The 19191-nt window shown below is 37.0% G+C and overlaps 1 protein-coding gene across 5 annotated transcripts in view; it reads right to left on the reverse strand.

The window, feature by feature from the left end:
- LOC115861121 (uncharacterized) overlaps nucleotides 1-19191 on the reverse strand; it is a 341531-nt gene that overhangs the window by 138107 nt on the left and 184233 nt on the right. For 4 of the 5 annotated variants that reach the window (XR_009558973.1, XR_011376722.1, XR_009558975.1 and 1 more), the window contains exon 4: nucleotides 3197-3345. The exons of the other annotated variant lie outside the window; for it this stretch is intronic. The gene's annotated coding sequence lies outside the window, so the exon portion shown is untranslated. The remainder of the gene's footprint in view (nucleotides 1-3196; nucleotides 3346-19191) is intronic. 5 annotated transcript variants of the gene reach the window in all.

The raw sequence follows: 19191 nt of genomic DNA on the forward strand, positions 1-19191 counted from the left end.
TATAGTCTCGCTCTAAAGGACTAAGTTGAAGAGTATCTCAGGCAGAAGGAATAGACGGTAGAAAGGTATATGGTCCTGAAAGCACATGGGGTGTTACAAGGATAAGTAATCAGGAGTTGAGGTCAAATGGCTCATGGTTGAAAGAGCTGAAACTGAAAAGATTGAGTCCAGGATGTTCTTACAGCAATGGGCATCCACTATGGGCTTTTAAGAGTGATTAAGTCCTGGTAATTTAGTTTGGTATCAACATGATAGCTTGGATTGTTAAAAATGGGAATACATAATGTGTGAATCCCCAAACCCTCCTTCCAGGGAGAATAAAGTTAAAACTTTCAGTGGAGACATTTAAAAGATATCAGCCCTTTTCTGCATATCATTTAATGCATCTGAATTTTTTCAGTTCTAGTTATTGACCATCTTTATACTTTGATGCTGTGGGTCACAAAGGAAGAGAGTGACAACAGGATAAATCCCAAATGAAACCAAAACAAACTAAAATAAAAGGGTAAACCTCTGACCTTTAGTCAGTTTTGCTTTCTGAAGAAAGGTGTGCACATGAATTTGTTTCCCTAGCAACCATGCAGAAAAATAGAAGATGCAGTATTTGGTAATTTTATGGCTATTAGAATAATAAAGTGTCATGGAAAGTTATTGCATTTTAAGACAGTATTCTCCTTCATACACGGACCCTAGGGAGCAGGAAAAGATGGGGAAGACATCATATGCAGAAATAGTTCATGTGTTTATAGGTCATTTTAGAAAAGTTCTGTGTGACTAGGCAAGGTGCTAGTCAGCAGTGGCTGTACTGTATGCTATGCTCTCAGGAATTAGCCCACAAGGTAGCTCCTCTGAAGGTAAATACAATGTAATGAATCTGATACTGGAGCTACTTCATCCAAAAGCACATAAAACTGGCCAATTTGATTTTGTACCGGGGCAGAAGCCATGGCAATACATACAGTGTAGCAAACACACCAATACAGCCATGAATGCACCTTTTCAGGAACACACAGGAGCTTTCAAAAGAGGACATGAAGGACTAAGTAGTGTTTGATGATACTGTAAATGGTTGGGGAATGGGAATGCTTTGCTTTTGTCTAGGGAAACTAATGGGCTCTACATCCTGAAAAGTATAAATTCAGTCGTTGTAGTTGAATGGAAGAAATTTAAGGGAAGTATTTTTTTATGAAGCTAAAAGTTGTCTTTACAGGTAATCCAATCCAATCTTTGGAATCTAAGCACATCCTAATTATGTTGACAGAAAAGGGGATGGATATGTCAACCATTGCGATGGCCTTCTCCAGATACCATCTGTCAAGTCTTTCCTTGTATTCCCAGGGGACTTGAGTAGATTACTCAACCCTCCACCTATCTTAGGCAATACCATAGGGAAATCTTATCAGATGAAAGCCTGTCATTAAAAAAAAAAAAAAAATGTCAACCATGCCTACTCTTTTTGTAATCTATCAGACCATTGGGTAAGTCTTCCTAACATTTTAATATGTTGACATTGCTAATATTCTCTACCATCCACTGGTTTTTATGCTCCAAAGGCCCCCATTGCCTTTGGATTCAAACAAAACCCCTTAGAATATGCCTCCTCTGATCTTTCCCCTACATGCATCCTTCCCCAGCTTACTCTCTGGACTCATTTAACTGCACCATGAGCATTCTGTGTATGAACCATGCCAAATCATTCATGCCCTTCAGGACATGCCACTCTTCCTTGTCATCTGTTTCAGATGGTCCCTGAGTTAGCTCAAGGAATAAGGGAGTGTGAACTGGATTACTCAGTGCTTCCTAACCTAGTCCCACAAACAGATAAATTAAGTGTTCATTACTTCCAGGCTCTTGAAACCAAGGGTGGTCAAAGAACAAAGTTGGAGTTGCACCCATCCACCATCCCTTATCTAAATGCCGAAGGTGTGCTCCACTGGGATGGTGATAGCTGACAGTAGAAAAGATGTTTGTTACTGATTCCTCTTGGACCATGTCTTCACTATGGCTGGGCCACTGACTTCAGTAGCTTTTTCAAGAGGAAGACCAAAATGTCAGGTCTAGAGTTGAGGCAATAGCTGAACAAGAATAATGTGCACTGAAGTTAAATTAATAAGTTAAAGAAACACACACACATACATACATATCAACTATGACCAGGTTTCTGCCTTCCACCACCTTTTTACTCTACACCTGTTATCCATCATTGGTGCAAATGCTCCAAGTTTGATATATCAGAATATAAATTCACCTCCTAACTGTCTTGTTAACTCTTAAGTCAAACACATTAGAAGTAGAAGCCTATTTATTATTGAGTCAACCATTTTATCTTGATTAATGAAAACAATTTAGGAACAAGAAAACAAAGAAAGAAGCTGATGGTATTGAGTGCAAGGTTTTGACTTGCCTCTACACTCAAGAGGACACTTCCAAATCTAAAAGCTTTCCTTTTTCTCACAATTTCCTATTTCTCCAAGTCAAAGTAATCATAACAATTCTTTTTTTAATTAATTTTTATTGGAGTATAGTTGCTTTACAATGTTGTGTTAGTTTCTGCTGTACAGCAAAGTGAATCAGGTGTGTATATATATATATATATATATATATATATATATATATATATATATACCCTCTTTTTTGGATTTCCTTCCCACACTTCACTATATGGCATTACAGTTCACATATATTTCTTCTTCTAGCCAGTTAATTACACTTAAAAATAAATATGCATATGTTAAAGAGCTAACAGTGAACTCCCTCTAAATATTAATGATTGGATTTTAAATACTATACTCATTGTAGAGCAAGACTTATGAAGTATAAGACATGTTTTTCTGAAATTTGGCCTCTACCCAACTTTAAACCCTATCTGCCTTGAAAGATCTTCCACATTTCTTCCATAAACCTTAATTATGCTTCAAGGCCAGGCTTCAACCTCCTTTCTGAATCTTTTCTTCAACCCTCCGGGTGGTGCTGTAATAAGGGGTAGGAATGGTCAGCTCCAAAAGAGAGAAGTATTTTATCACTGATGTTATTTAGAATTGCCAGCATACAGTGAAAATAGAAAGCAGATTGACTTTATGTTGGTTTTATTATTGCTTTTGCATTTTCTATAGTTGCCTATACCCAAGGCAAACTTTTTCCCACTCCTTCTCCCCACATTGGTATACCACTCTTTTCAAACGGAAGCGATACCTACCTTCTTTTTTTATGCCTGCTTTCTTTTATACCACTTGCATGTAACACCAAATTTTGTCTTGTGTGGAGAAGTGTGTCCATATTTCATCATAAGTCATTTGAGATCAGGGATTACATCTTTTCCATTCCCTGCAGTGTTCAGCAGAGTGTCTGAAACAAAGAAGGCCAGCAGTTCACACTGGTTTAATCAGTAAGTCATGGCTGTTAACATATGATCCAGCAATCCCACCCCTGGACATAAATCCAGAAAAGATGAAAACTCTAATTTGAAAAGATACATTTACTCCAATGTTCATAGCATCATTATTTACAATAGCCAAGACATGGAAGCAACCTAAATGTCCATCAACAGATGAAACCTAAATGTCCATCAACAGATGAATGGATGGTGGTATGTGTGTGTGTATATATATTTATTTGTGTGTGTGTGTGTGTGTATATATGTATAATGGAATATTATTCAGCCATAAAAAAGAATGAAATATTGCCATTTGTAGGAACATGGATGCATGTAGAGTTTATCATACTGAGTGAAGTAAGTCAGACAGAGAAAGACAAATATTATACGATATCACTTATGTGATAAGTAGAATCTAAAAAAATAGTACAAATGAACTTATTTACAAAACAGAAACAGACTCACAGACATAGAAAACAAATTTACAGTTACCAAAGTGGAAATGGTAGGAAGGGATAAATTAGGAGTATGGGATTAACAGATAAATACCACCAAATATAAAATAGATAAACAACAGGGTATATTGTATAGCACTGGGATCTATATTCAATATCTTGTAATAACCTATAATGGAAAAGAATCTGAAAAATATACAAATATATAATAATCAGTTTTATATATATATATATATATAAAACTGAATCACTTTGCATGAAACTAACACAATATTGTAAATCAACTACAGTTCAATTTAAAAAAATCATGAGTGAATATACGTAGGAAAGCTGAGATTCAGAGAGGTTAAGCAACGTACCCAAAGTCACAGAGCGTTATTAATGGAATTGACTGGAATCCATGACTGTGCAATTTAAGTAAAGCCATCAGTCATGCAGAAATTGCTCACTCATACTGCTAAACTAACCCCACAGAAAGCTAACCACTTATTTCACTTCAGCAATAGCAGGTCATGTAAGAGTATGTGAGGTCAAGAGTATATACTTTTCTCTAAACAAATGTGAAATATCCAGAGGTTAAGAAAATTTCCACGTTTTAATTATCTTTTGTGTGCTAGGCCTTTTTATCTTTTGAGGAAGAATATAAAGGTGAAAAAGCATTCACAGGTTTTTTTTCAGCCTAATTGAAATATTCTCTACATCAAATATGTTCAATGTAGTAGAAACTACAGATGTTATTGCTTTAATTTTATAACCCAATTATTCTTTTATTTCTAGTTGTCTTCAGGATAAATTAACTCTTATCAGCTATTCCAATAGTAATTATCATAAAGCTAAATACCATACAAGCTCATAATCCATGTTAATTTATAGACTAAACTGGAGTAAAATCATGCTCTGGAGTTACAGGAAAGGAATTCCAGATTTTTATTATTTCTCAACATTTTATCCCAGAATACCCAAATGAAATTTAACAAGGAGATGATTTCTTTTTGTGAAGAAAAGGATCTAGAATTGTTTGTTTGTTTCACTGTAGCAAAATGAATGCTAAACTTGAGGCAAAAGATAATGCGTTTGGATACAAGATCTATAAGGTCAAGTCATGTGGCCTTCAAGAACAAAACTGTATTCATCTGCATCCCCTCAGGGCAGAGCCATGGTTAAGGGGATGAAAGTGAGACACTCACATCAGTGCAAACTTTAAGGGTGTCCCCCAAAACTCAGTAATCAAGACAAATATTATTTTAATGCTTTTTTTTTAAAAAAAATCAAAATTAGTGCAAAAATCCACATGAACAAATATCAAATCTTTCAGCAAAGATAGGATTAATACTCAGAGAGGTCTTTATTAGTCAGAATAGGCTTATTTATGTTGCAGTTGTTTTTTTTTAAAGCATAATTCCCAGATCTCAGAGGCTAATGAAAAAAAATGTTGAGTTATTGTTTCTATTACAAATCTGGTGAAGGTCCACATGGGCTTTTCTGCCCATAGTTACACAGGGACTCACGCCAGGCAGGCAGTCTCTGTAATCGCTGCAACAGAAAAAGAGAGATCTGGAGGGCCATTATATGAGTCAGCTTAGGTTCGGTAATGCTGCAGTAACAAGTGGCCGTGAAATCTCAATGGCTTCCAGCAATAAATGTTGAATTCTGGCTCACAACATGTCCTTCATGAATCAGCTGCTGCACATATTTTTCACTCCAGGTCCAAGGCTGAGGAAGCAACACTTATCTAGGACATACCACTCTCATGGCAGAGGGAAGAGATAGAAGGGAAGAATTCTAAGGTGACTATAAAACTCCTGCTCACAATGGCACACCTCACTTCTCAAATTTCATGGCCAAGGAAAGTTATATGGTCTATCAGGTATCAATAGAGCGGAGAAGTATAATCCTCTCCCAGAGGAAGAAATAGGAAATATTGTGAATATAATGCTATGTTCCACAGTCCACCATTCTTTTCATGGATATTCACCTCTCTTCCTTCTACATATACACACACTCCTTAAAGGAGTCTACCTGAAAGTCCCATTCAATCATGGCATTAGGCACAAAGCACAAGATCTCTACATCTTGATCCCTAAACTTATGAACTAAAAAGAAAAGTTTTCTGCTCTACATACTATCATGAGAAAGGGTAGAATAACATCATTAATTATCTATTGCTGCATTATACATCAGGGACAAATAATAATAGTCCCTTTTATACCCTAACTGAATCCCCAATTCAAATGCTTATGAGCATAATAAATTTATTTTTGTTTTATTCCTATAAGTTTTGAAGTGGTTTGTAATAGAACAATAAATGATCAGATCATAAATTGGTACTTAGAATGCGGTGTTGTCATTAAAAAAAAAAACAAAACACTAAGATATGTGATATTGTCTTTTGGACTGAGTTGTAGACAAGAACTCAAAGAGCCTCAAGGAGTCTTAGTGAACTTGACTCCTTGAAGTCAAGTAAAGAACTTGTTATTAGAGATTGAAGAGGATATATATCCTTCTTAATGGTGAAAAGTTTGGAAACACTGTTGCCTGAGGTAATGTGGAAAACAGATTTCCAGGAAGAATGTTGAAGCTGCCAGTTGATTTTCTTTACCTACATATAAAAAAACTATAAATGGAAAGAGATAAACTCTTTAGTTTTCAATTTCAATAATAATTTAGAGGTAATATAAGGGAGTCAGAACCTGTAGGTTCAGCAAAACTATTTCTCATTCCCAGTCTCTCAGGGCAGCAAAAAGATTTCAATACAGGAAATGGCCTCAAGGTAAAGATCATCTCAAGCATGAGACCAAGATCTTTTGTTAATACTAAAGAAAGATTTATGGGCATGACTTGCAGACTCTCAACTAGACAAAAAGTCTTCTAAACATTTTTAAGGTGTTGTTTCACAGCACTCTGACTTTAACATGAAGTCAGAGAGAGCCTGTCACGAAGAGATCTGTGAGTGTTGTTTTTGTCTAATGGAGTGAAGCCTACTACTATTTATAGGAAACTCACATAATATTTAAGATAATTAAATTTGTGGAAGCACTGGGAACTTATAAAAGGGATGGAAATAGCATAAAATTATGGGTCTCCAACTTTCTACAGGAAGAAGGCTGAGAAGGGTACTCAGCTGCATACCTGATTGATTTCCTATGGAATGGAATGTTCTTAGACTGTATAACCAAGGGCCATGGAAAATGATTACTGGGCAGTAAAACTGGGGCCTAAATCAAGGAACCAACAACATGTTCCTGGCTGAATTGCTTTAGACTAACAACTTCTGTGTGCACCCTATTTCCCCCTTTTTAGTGTCTGTTTTGTCTTTCTATTGCATGTTAGGTGTATTTAGGAGATAATAACTTAGTTTTTTAATTCAAAGTTCTTCAGGTCAAGAGGAACCATACTCAAGGGACCAAACCCAAAGAGCCTCATCTATACCAGGACCTGATTTAGATGATAATATCCTGGAATTTGAATCAATGCCATGAAGGGGTGAGACTTGGGTAGTCTTAGAAGAGAATGGGTGTGTTTTTCATGTGAGAGGAATGCATCTGTGGCCAGAGAGAGGACTATGGCAGATGAAAGATAACCACAAATTCTCTGACACCCACCCACAACCATTTCCTCCTCTTTTGAATATGAGCTTGTCTGTGAATTCTTTGATCACCAGAATATAGAAGTGACACTGTACTATATGTAATAAATTTATGGATTCAGCTAAGGAGATTCCCAGGAAGAATGTTGAAACTGCCTGTTGATTTTGTTTAGCTACATATAATAAAGTGCAAATGGAAAGAAATGAGCTTAAAAATGTACTCTTTAGTTTTGATTTCAATAACAATTTGGAGGGAATATAAAGGAGCCAGGACCCACAGGTTCAAAAACAAAACTATTTCTCATTCTCACACTCTCAAGACAGCAGAAAGATGTCAATACAAGAAATGGCCTCCGGGAAAAGACGATATCAAGGATGAAACTGAGATCCTAGGCAGAGCCTAGTTCAGAGCCTAAACTTTAAGAGGACCTGCAGTCTCTGCCTTGGTCTCTTGGAATTATGGTTGAGTTATGCCTTAGAAGGAAAAGATGCCTATATCTCAGTGATTTGTTCCTTACTCCTATTTCAAGTTCACTGTGAGTTGAATGCAATTCTGGACCACATCTTCTTCAGTATACGTCACAGGATGAATAAAGTGCCTCTATATGGACCAAAACAATTTCATGGCAGAGGGAAACAATAAAATGGAGTAACCATATATTGGCTCTTGCAGCTTCTCCTTGGACATGTCACATCTCACATCTGCTCACAGCCTGTTGACAAAAAGCAATCACATGGCTCAAACCAAACCACAAGGAAGCTTGGAAATGTGAAGGAGTTCACAAATATTTGGTAAACGTCTTTGTCATAGAAGGAATATTATCAAATTATAGAAATCCCTCTTGCTCTGAGGGCTACTTAAATGGTCAGTAGTGTTTTGTGTCTCAAGTCAGAAGATTCAACACAAGTCAACACCAAACTTCCTGTCTTTCTGAAGTATGGGATCCCAGTAGGATTTTAATCTAATTCTGAAAAAATTTTAAAAATATGGCCAGAGCTGCGCTCTGAAAATTGTAGAGTAGTTCAAACTGCTTAAGCTAGTATCTTCCATGGAAATCTTGCAGAAAAAAATTAATGACTGTGCGGAAATCAAAATGTTTCTTGGAAGTCCCCTAGGAGTGCTTTTTCAGGTTGGAAGTAGGGAGACTAGTTAGGAGGCTGTTACAGTAAACGTAGGCCAAAAATAATGAGCTCTTGGCCAATGTAAGGAAGTTGGAGGTGGAACAGGGGATACATCCAAAGATATTATAGAGATAGAATAAAAGAATTTCAGGAACAAATGGTTGTGGGTGGGAAATCCAGAAAGTCAGAAACTAGGGTGCATCAAATATTTGAAAAATAAAAAATTAAAGTCCCAAAGTAAAATATGGATGAAAATTATTGCCTTTCATTTCATAAACAGGAAATCCAGGAAAAAATTAAAAGTTGAGAAATTTGACTACAGAAGCTTCAAAAATGCCTGCACTCCTCCAATACATGTACATACAAGATCAAAGATCAAAGGAAAACGAAGTACAAAGTGGGAAAAAAATGTTGCAACTCAGATAATAGAGAGTGCATGTTCTAATATGTAAAGATTGCTTACAAATGATAAAATATAAACTCGCAAATCAAAAATGGCCAAAAGGCATGAAGAGGCAACTCACAAAATAAGAAATACAAATCACTGATAAATATGTGATGTTCATTTTCATTGGTGATCAAATAAATTCAAAGTTTAAAATGTAACATGAATTTTTCCACCAGATTGTAAATATTGAAATTATTTACAAAATCTAATGGTGGTAATAATTTTGGAGACAAAACATTTCACAATCACTCTTAAAGAAAGTGCAAACTAATATATTTTTTTTGGAGGGAAGTATGACAATATGTAAATAATTTTGAATGAAAATATCTTTTGATCATCAATGTAACTTAAAGACTTTAAGGGGAGAAGATAATTGTGCAAGTATTTTTTAAAAGTATGTTCAAGGATGTTCATTGAGAGAATGAACCTATTGGAAAACTTAATATCCATTAGTAAAAAGAACTTGTTAAGTAAATTGTGGTATGTTTATCAAAGTAAAATACAGCCCTTGTAGAGTTACATTTATTGACCTGGAAAGTTGGCTAAATTATATTGTTTAATAAAACACAAAGCTACAGCATTGTATTGTGTGATCATAAATTATAAAATTATATGTTTACAATCAAACCAGCTTATTCAAACAGGAGAGTTTTCCATAAGGGTGTTAGGGAATCCCACAGCCTCTAAGAACAGAATTGCAACCAGAGTCAGCAACACATATTGTTATAACTCTCTCTCTCAGTCTCTCTACTATCCTTCTCTGTGTCAACTGAAAACAAAAACAAAACAAAAGTGAGAGTTGTGAGTTGAGTTTTATTTGGAGCAAAATGAGGACTAGAGCCCAGGAGACAGGATTTCAGATATCTCTGAGAAACTGTTCCGAAGAGGTAAGGGGGAAGGTCAGTGTATATGTGATTTTGGTGAAGGTGGGTACATGCAATCAAACACACATTTTTGCAGAAGGCTGCTGCTAGTCTCGTAAAGGATACTACTAGTCACAAGGAGCAGATGTCACCATTAATGATTTTAGTGCTTATATAGACATGAGGAGATGCAAGAATTGGGCTCATAAGATATTCTCCAGATAATATTTATCTGAAGACCTGTACTGCCAGTTTTTCCCAGAGCATAGAGTGCCTCATCCCTGATCTCCACCCTGAACTCCTTTCAGGGGGATATTGAAGGTCAGCAGCTGCAGGAGCTCATGATTTAATCCTTGTAGAGGTAGATGGCAAGCGACAATTTTTAGTTGGCATCTATATATAGGTGTTGTTCTTAAGTCACAGTCTACCCTCCCCTTTCAGTTTCCACTTCATATGGCAGAAACGGGTCACCAATATCATATCCTAAATGTGCATTTCTTTTTTTTTTTAAATAAATAAATTTATTTATTTATTTATGGCTGCGTTGGGTCTTCGTTGCTGCGCGTGGGCTTTCTCTAGTTGCGGCAAGCGGGGTCTACTCTTCGTTGTGGTGAGCGGGCTTCTCATTGAGGTGGCTTCTCTTGTTGCAGAGCACGGGCTCTAGGCGCGCGGGCTTCAGTAGTTGTGGCACATAGGCTCAGTAGTTGTGGCTCACAGGCCCTAGAGCACAGGCTCAGTAGTTGTGGCTCATGGGCTTAGTTGCTCTGCGGCATGTGGGATCTTCCTGGACCAGGGCTCGAACCCGTGTCCCCTGAATTGGCAGGCAGGTTCTTAACCACTGTGCCACCAGGGAAGCCCTAAATGTGCATTTCTTTAATTCAACCAAGCAGCCAAACTAGACTGGGACAGTCTGGCCTCAACTCCAAGTCCTCAGGGATCTACTCTGATTGACTCAATCCAGGAAGCGCTGGTTTAAGCAACTGTTAACTGGATAACAATGTCATATTTCATAAAACTGTTCTCCCTGTGGTAACCAAGAGTGAGACTGAGGTGGTGTTGCCTCTTTCACCCCACCTGGGTTATAGTCTAATAAGTGGGTTTTGGAGGTAAAATAAAAACCGTCCATCTTTCCTGGGCTTCTCCCTAACATCCCCCAATCTAGCACAATCAGTACTACTACCACTTTTCTAATGTTCACATTGTATTTATAATATAGTAAAGAATCTATTACCTACCATTCAGCAAGGTATATTTGATCTTAATTTGCTTCAGAAAAGATTTTCCTATAAGAAGCTCACTACTGGGCCAACTAACTGTGGACAAGTGTTGAGTTTTTCTAACTGAATACAAAATAACTGTTCCTCTGGTAATCATGGTTGGAGGAGCTGCCTCCAAAATTGAAAACAACTCCAAAACATCAAGGAAGAGAGAATTGTTTAGACACAATTTTGAATCTACTTCAGAGAGAAAGAGAGATTGGGATGAGAAAGGATGGCCATCTAATATTAACCTTAGTTTTATCTTGGGGTAATTTTATCCAATCAACTTTGTACTATTCTGCATTGCTTTAATGTTTCAATAATTACGTGTCAATTTTAAAATCAGAAAAATAATTTCATAATGATAAACATGATGAAAATTTCCAGAGGATTGGGATTGGGCTAAGAGAACTAAAAGGAAATACCTGGGGTGGGAGCGGGGGGCTGGGGAGGAGGAAAGAGTCAAGAAAGCTAAGAAAAGATTTTCAATAAAGAAGTAGTCAGTTTCAAATGCTGTAGAGAGGTCAACTGAAAAAAAGGATGAATAGTTTCCCATTACATTTAGCAATTAGGAATCCTTTGGTCACCTTGGAAAGTCTTAGTTGAGTGACTGGGGAAGGGGTCAAAATATGGCAGCTGAGGAGTTACTGAGAAGAGAGGAAGGCATGATAACAAATTTGAGCAGTGGATGACTGTTAAGTAGTATACATAGTTAGGCACTGCCTCTGGGTGAAGGGTATGAAGAAGATAATAGACCCTAGATGGTCCTTGACCAATGGAATGAGCACTTGGAGTTTGGGTCTATAAGCCAGACCTCAATTTGTAGAAAAGATATAAATTTGGGGAATTAAGACGATATTCCTGAGGAGAGTAAATTTCAGTTTAAGTGCAGCCGAACAGAGTCCACGAGTAATTTTCTCCTTCAAGTAACATACTTAGAAAATGTCAGAGTCCCAAGGAAGCCAATGTCTGCCCCTCTCCACTGAGTTCCAGACTTACACAGAACAAATACATTGGATGTCTACAGGTATTTTGCAACGAACATATCAAAATGAACTCATTATCTTAAGAAAGTACTCACCTTCTTGCATTCTGATACTGGATTAATAGCCTCACCATCCACCTAATTTTCAAAGTTAGAAATTTCATGGTAATCTTCAATTTCTTCCACACCTAGATGGCCACCCAATGTCCTTGATTTCAATTACTAAATTGCTATCAAATTTTGTCTTATTTTCTGCCCTCTGCCATCTCTGGATATTAGTTCTGGGTCTCATCTTTTCTTACGTGACCAATAAAATGTTTTCACAGTCGGTCTGCAATGTCGACCTTTTCATTTCATTCTCCGTGTGTGTACCCAGAGTCATTCTTACAAACACTGAAGATCACTTAAGATCTGTTAATTTCTATTCGTCACCATTTGAACTACTTTACACACGTTTTCACCACTCTTTCTCACACCTTATACTCTAACTCCATGCAACCACCTTAGTAAGGTTGTGGCTGGGTCCTAGGATATAAAAGTCTATCTTCTTGGAATTCTTTCACCTTCTCTTTACCTGGAAAACTACTTATCATTAAATGGAGAGTAAGAATGTCATTTATTCTGTGAAGCTTTGAGCTTCTCAGGGGAAAACACGGTGTCTTTTTTTATTTTTGCATCACTCATGACTTGCATAGTACCTGGAAACCAGTAAGAGATAAAAAATTGAATGTTTTTGCTCCACTCTGAGCCCTTGAAGCACAGTCAAAACAGCAACCACTGAATAAGCTTCAGCCAGCTCATTTGAAAAGTCACGAACAGAAGGCAATGTTTCTCTTAACTCCTAACCCCTTTCCTTTTAAAACCATTTGATCATTAAGTTAGGTACCACTTAAATAAGAGGGTATTTTCCAGGCACTCCACCAGGGGCGGAACACAACGACAAACAATATACATTTCTTGCTCTAGAGGAACTTAGAATCTAGTGTGATTCTCAACTGTTTGCACTTACTCTCATTTCTTTGCCTCTGAACTCCTTGCTAAATATAGCAACTTACTAACAAATGCCTCACCTTATATTTTGGACATTAATCTACAGGATGGCGTTTGGCTTCTCTACCTCCTCTGGTTTGGGAATATTCTATAATCTCTAAGAACTTTCTATTTTAATCCTGGGACGCTATGGGAACACAAATGCAGCTCTAACCCTTGACTGGTGTTGAGGAGGGAGAAAAATGGTTTCTCCCTAACCGTCTTAGGTTCTCTGGCTGGGACCATATAAATTAGACTGGCAAAAGGCAGATCAACAAGAGAAAAAGAAAAGAGGTTTACTAGCATGTTCATTGTTGGGAGCACCCAGTGATGAATAACACAAAAGGGTGGCTGGAATTTGGGCTTATATACTGTTTTAAGCTAAACAAGGAAAAGGGGTTTGGGGCTTCTGAGAGGAAGAGGAAAGAGATGAGAAGGTGATCAGGGAAAGCATGGTAAACAAGGCTTGTTTGGTAAGGTTTGTCATGCAGATTTAAGTTGGTGCCTTCTCCAGGGATGAGTTGTTAAGAATCCTCCTCTTCCTGGTAGGAGAATAGGAGCCATGGAGCCAGCTCTACAAATGGAAATTTCCTTTGCAAAAGGAAAACTTGTGATCTGTTTTTAGAGCTTTTCTTATATCTGCTGGCTCTCCCATGGCCTTTTGCTCAAAATAATCCATATGCCAAAGAGGCATATTTTGAGGTGGCTTATTCTGGTACCCTTTACTGGTATCCCAGTTTTACCAAACCTGACCCCTTTGAAAAGATTTTGAAAAAATGAAAAGAATGTTTCAGTTCCAATCACTCCTATGAGTTTACTTATTACTCTTGACCCAAGGTACTATTTGTGTAGTTTTCTCCACTTGTGTTGGGGCCAATAAGAATGCAATACTGGGGGTCTTACATCCAGACAATACATTTTCAAGCTGTCCTTTCAGGCTTGCAAGTGAGAGATAGAAGACTGAAAAGAAGGATGAGCAGCCAGAGTGAGCTGTCATTTTCAAGAAGGTCATTGAGTTTGTTCAGGCTGCCAAGTTCCTGGGATTGTTCCCAAGCTCCCGCAGTGCTGCTTCAATTTGGCTAGAGACTCCACGCCATAGACTAGGATCTCTGGCTCATACGATGGAACCAAGCCAGATTCCCCTGGGGTTTCAGATGCTCTATGGGTGTTAATTGGGCAACTCAAGAAGTCGCATTCTTGATTTCAGCCTCTTCATTGATATTTTATGGTCAGAAATAAAAGCTGGAAATAGTTTATTATTCTTTGAATACATTATTCAATCTGTGTGAGTTCACTTGAGGCACCTTTATTTTTATTTTTTTAAAACATCTTTATTGGAGTATAATTGCTTTACAATGGTGTGTTAGTTTCTGCTGTAAAACAAAATGAATCAGCTACATGTATACATATATCCCCATTATCTCCTCCCTCTTGCATCTCCCTCCCACCATCCCTATCCCACCACTCTAGGTGGACACAAGGCACCGAGCTGATCTCTCTGTGCTATGCGGCTGCTTCCCACTAGCTATCTATTTTACATTTGGTAGTGTATATATGTCCATGCCACTCTCTCACTTCGTCCCAGCTTACCCTTCCCCCTCCCGGTGCCCTCAAGTCCATTCTCGACGTCTGCATCTTTATTCCTGCCCTGCTCATAGGTTCTTCAGAACCATTTTGTGTTTTTTTTAGATTACATATATATGTGCTAGCATATGGTATTTGTTTTTCCCTTTCTGACTTACTTCACTCTGATGGACTCTCTAGGTCCATCCACCTCACTACAAGTAACTCAATTTCGTTTCTTTTTATGGCTGAGTAATATTCCATTGTATATATGTGCCACATCTTCTTTATCCATTCATATGTCGACAGACACATAGGTTGCTTCCATGTCCTGGCTATTGTAAAAAGAGCTGCAATGAACATTTTGGTACATGACTCTTTTTGAATTATGGTTTTCTCATGGTAGATGCCCAGTAGTGGGATTGCTGGGTCATATGGTAGTTTTATTTTTAGTTTTTTAAGAACCCTCCATACTGTTCTCCATAGTGGCTGTATCAATTTACATTCCCACAACAGGACAAGAGGGTTCTCTTTTCTTCACACCCTCTCCAGCATTTATTGTTGTAGATTTTTTTGATAATGGCCATTCTGGCCAGTGTGAGGTGATACCTCATTGTAGTTTTGATTTGCATTTCTCTAATGATTAGTGATGTTGAGCATCCTCTCATGTGTTTGTTGGCAATCTGTGTATCTTCTCTGGAGAAATGTCTATTTAGGTCTTCTGTGCATTTTTGGATTGAGTTGTTTGATTTTTTGGTATTGAGTTGCATGAGCTGCTTGTATATTTTGGAGATTAATCTTTTGTCTGTTGCTTCATTTGCAAATATTTTCTCCCATTCTGAGGGTTGTCTTTTCATCTTGTTTATAGTTTCCTTTGCTGTGCAAAAGCTTTTAAGATTCTTAGGTCCCATTTGTTTATTTTTGTTTTTAAATCCATTTCTCTAGGAGGTGGGTCAAAAAGGATCTTGCTGTGATTTATGCCATAGGGTGTTCTGCCTATGTTTTCCTCTAAGAGTTTGATAGTGTCTGGCCTTACATTTAGGTCTTTAATCCATTTTGAATTTATTTTTGTGTATGGTGTTAGGGGGTGTTCTAAATTCATTCTTTTACATGTAGCTGTCCAGTTTTCCCAGGACCACTTATTGAAGAGGCTGTCTTTTCTCCATTGTATATTCCTGTCTCCTTTATCAAAGATAAAGTGACCATATGTGCATGGGTTTACCTCTGGGCTTTCTATCCTGTTCCACTGATCTATATTTCTGTTTTTGTGCCAGTACCATACTGTCTTGATTACTGTAGCTTTGTAGTATAGTCTGAAGTCAGGAAGCCTGATTCCTCCAGCTCCGTTTTTCTTTCTCAAGATTGCTTTGGCTATTCGGGGTCTTTTGTGTTTCCAAACAAATTGTGAAATTTTTTATTCTAGTTCTGAGAAAACTGTCACTGGTAGTTTGATAGGGATTGCACTGAATCTGTTGATTGCTTTGGATAGTACAGTCATTTTCACAATGTTGATTCTTCCAATCCAAGAACATGGTATATCTCTCCAACTGTTTGTATCATCTTTAATTTCTTTCATCAGCGTCTTAAATTTTTCTGCATACAGGTCTTTTGTCTCCTTAGGTAGGTTTATTCCTAGGTATTTTATTCTTTTTATTGCAATGGTAAATGGGACTGTTTCCTTAATTTCTCTTTCTGATCTTTCCTTGTTCATGTATAGGATGCAAGAGATTTCTGTGCATTAATTTTGTATCCTGCTACTTTACCAAATTCATTGATTAGCTCTAGTAGTCTCCTGGTAGCATCTTTAGGATTCTCTATGTATAGTGTCATGTCATCTGCAAAGAGTGACAGTTTTACTTCTTTTCCGATTTGGATTCCTTTTATTTCTTTTTCTTCTCTGATACTGTGGCTAAAACTTCCAGAACTATGTTGAATAAGAGTGGTGAGAGTGGGTAACCTTGTCTTGATCTTAGTGAAAATGGTTTGTTTTTCACCATTGAGAAGGATGTTGGCTGTGGTTTTGTCATATATGGCCTTTATTATATTGATGTAAGTTTCTTCTATGCCTACTTTCTGGAGGGTTTTTATCCTAAATGGGTGTTGAATTTTGTTGAAAGCTTTCTCTGCATCTACTGAGATGATAATATGGTTTTTATTCTTCAGTTTGTTGATGTGGTGTATCACACTTTTTGATTTGCAGATACTGAAGAATCCTTGCATCCCTGTGATAAATTCCGCTTGATTACAGTGTATGATCTTTTTAATGTATTGTCAGATTCAGTTTGCTAGTATTTTGTTGAGGATTTTTGCGTCTATGTTCAAACATCTGTACTCCAAAAACTGTAAGATGCTGATGAAAGAAATCAAAGATAACACAAACTGATGGAAAGATATACCACGGTCTTGGAATGCAAGAATCAATATTGTCAAAATGACTATACTACCCAAGGAAATCTACAGATTCAATGAAATCCCTATCAAATTACCAATGGCATTTTTCACAGAACTAGGACAAAAAATTTTTTAATTTGTATGGAGACACAAAAGACCCCGAATAGCCAAAGCAATATTAAGAAAGAAAAACGGAGTTGGAGGAATCAGGCTCCCTGACTTCAGACAATACTACAAAGCTATAGTCATCAAAACTGTATAGTACTGGCACAAAAACAGAAATATAGATCAATGGAAGAGGATAGAAAGCCCAGAAATAAACTCACAAACCTATGGTCAACTAATCTATGAAAAAGGGGGCAAGAATATACAATGGAGAAAAGACAGTTCTCTTCAATAAGTGGTGCTGGGAAATCAGAACAGCCACATGTAAAAAGAAAAGTGAAATTAGCATGCTCTCTAACACCATACCCAAAAATGGATTAAAGACCTAAATGTAAGACTGGATACTGTAAAACTCTTAGAGGAAAATATAGGTAGAACACTCTTTGACATAAATATCCGCAATATCTTTTTTGAGCCATCTCCTAGAGTAATGAAAATGTAAACAAAAATAAACAAATGGAACCTAATTAAACTCAAAAGCTTTTGCACAGCAAAGGAAACCAAACTAAAATACAACACACAGAATGGGAGAAAATATTTGCAAATGATGCTACTGACAAGGGATTAACATCCAAAATTTACAAACATCTTATTTACAAGCAGCTCAATATATATATATATAAAACCAATCAAAAAATGGGCAGAAGACTTAAATAGACATTTCTCTAAAGAAAACATACAGATGTCTTAGAGGCACATGAAAAGATGCTCAACATCGTTAATTATTAGAGAAATGCAAATCAAAACTACAATGGGATATCACCTCACATAAGTCAGGTGATATCACCTTATCACCTCATAAGTCAGAGTGGCCATTATTAAAAAGTCTACAAATAACAAATGCTGGAGAGGGTGTGGAGAAAAGGGAACTCTCCTACACTGTTGGTGGGAATGTAAATTGGTACAGCCACTATGGAGAACAGTATGAAGGTTCCTTAAAAAACTAAATACAGAGCTACCACATGATGCAGAAATCCCTCTCCTGGGCATATAGCTGGAGAAAACCATTGTTCAAAAGAATACACGCATCCCATTGTTCATTGCAGTGCTGTTTACAATACTGCAGCCATAGAAGCAACATGAATATCCATTGACAGATGAATGGATAAAGAAGATGTGGTACATATATGCAATGGAATATTACTCAGTCATTAAAAAGAATGAAATTATGCCATTTGCAACAACGTGGATGGACCTGGAGATGATCATACTAAGTGAAGTAAGTCAGACAGAGAAAGACAAATATCATATGATATTGCTTATATGCGGAATCTAAAAAAATGATAAAAATGAATTTATTTACAAAACAGAAACAGACTTAGAGAATGGACTTATGGTTACAGCAGGGAAGTGCTGAGGGAAGGGAAAAACTGGGAGGTTGGAATTGACATATACACCCTGCTATATTTAAAACAGGTAACCAACAGAGACCTACTGTATAGCACAGGGAACTCTGCTCATTATTCTGTAATAACGTAAGTGGGAAAAGAATTTGAAAAAGAAACATGTATGTATATAACTGAATCACTTTGCTGAAACTAACACCTAAAACTAACACAACATTGTTAATCAACTATACTCCAATATAAAATAATTTTTTTAAAGGAAGACCTTTAAAGCCTAGATAGAAAGAAATTTACAGATCAATGTAGAATAGATCTAGAAATATATAATCCAGGGTTCCCTGATCTGCATCAATTGGTTCATGTGTCATTAGGAACTTCATATGCAAAAATTTACACAGGAAGGAAATAATGACGATGACCTACAAAACCCAGATTTGTTTGATTCTTTATTTTGTGTATGAACATTTCATTGTTCCAGCACTGTTTATTGAAAAGACTAGTCATTCTCTATTGAATTGTCTTTGGCTTTTGTTAAAAAAAATCAGTTGATTAGAAAACTATTTTCCATAGATAACTAATAAGAACCTGCTGTATAGCACAGGGAAC

Source organism: Globicephala melas, chromosome 15 (genome assembly GCF_963455315.2).
Source record: "Globicephala melas chromosome 15, mGloMel1.2, whole genome shotgun sequence".
Taxonomy (NCBI): Eukaryota; Metazoa; Chordata; class Mammalia; order Artiodactyla; family Delphinidae; genus Globicephala; species Globicephala melas.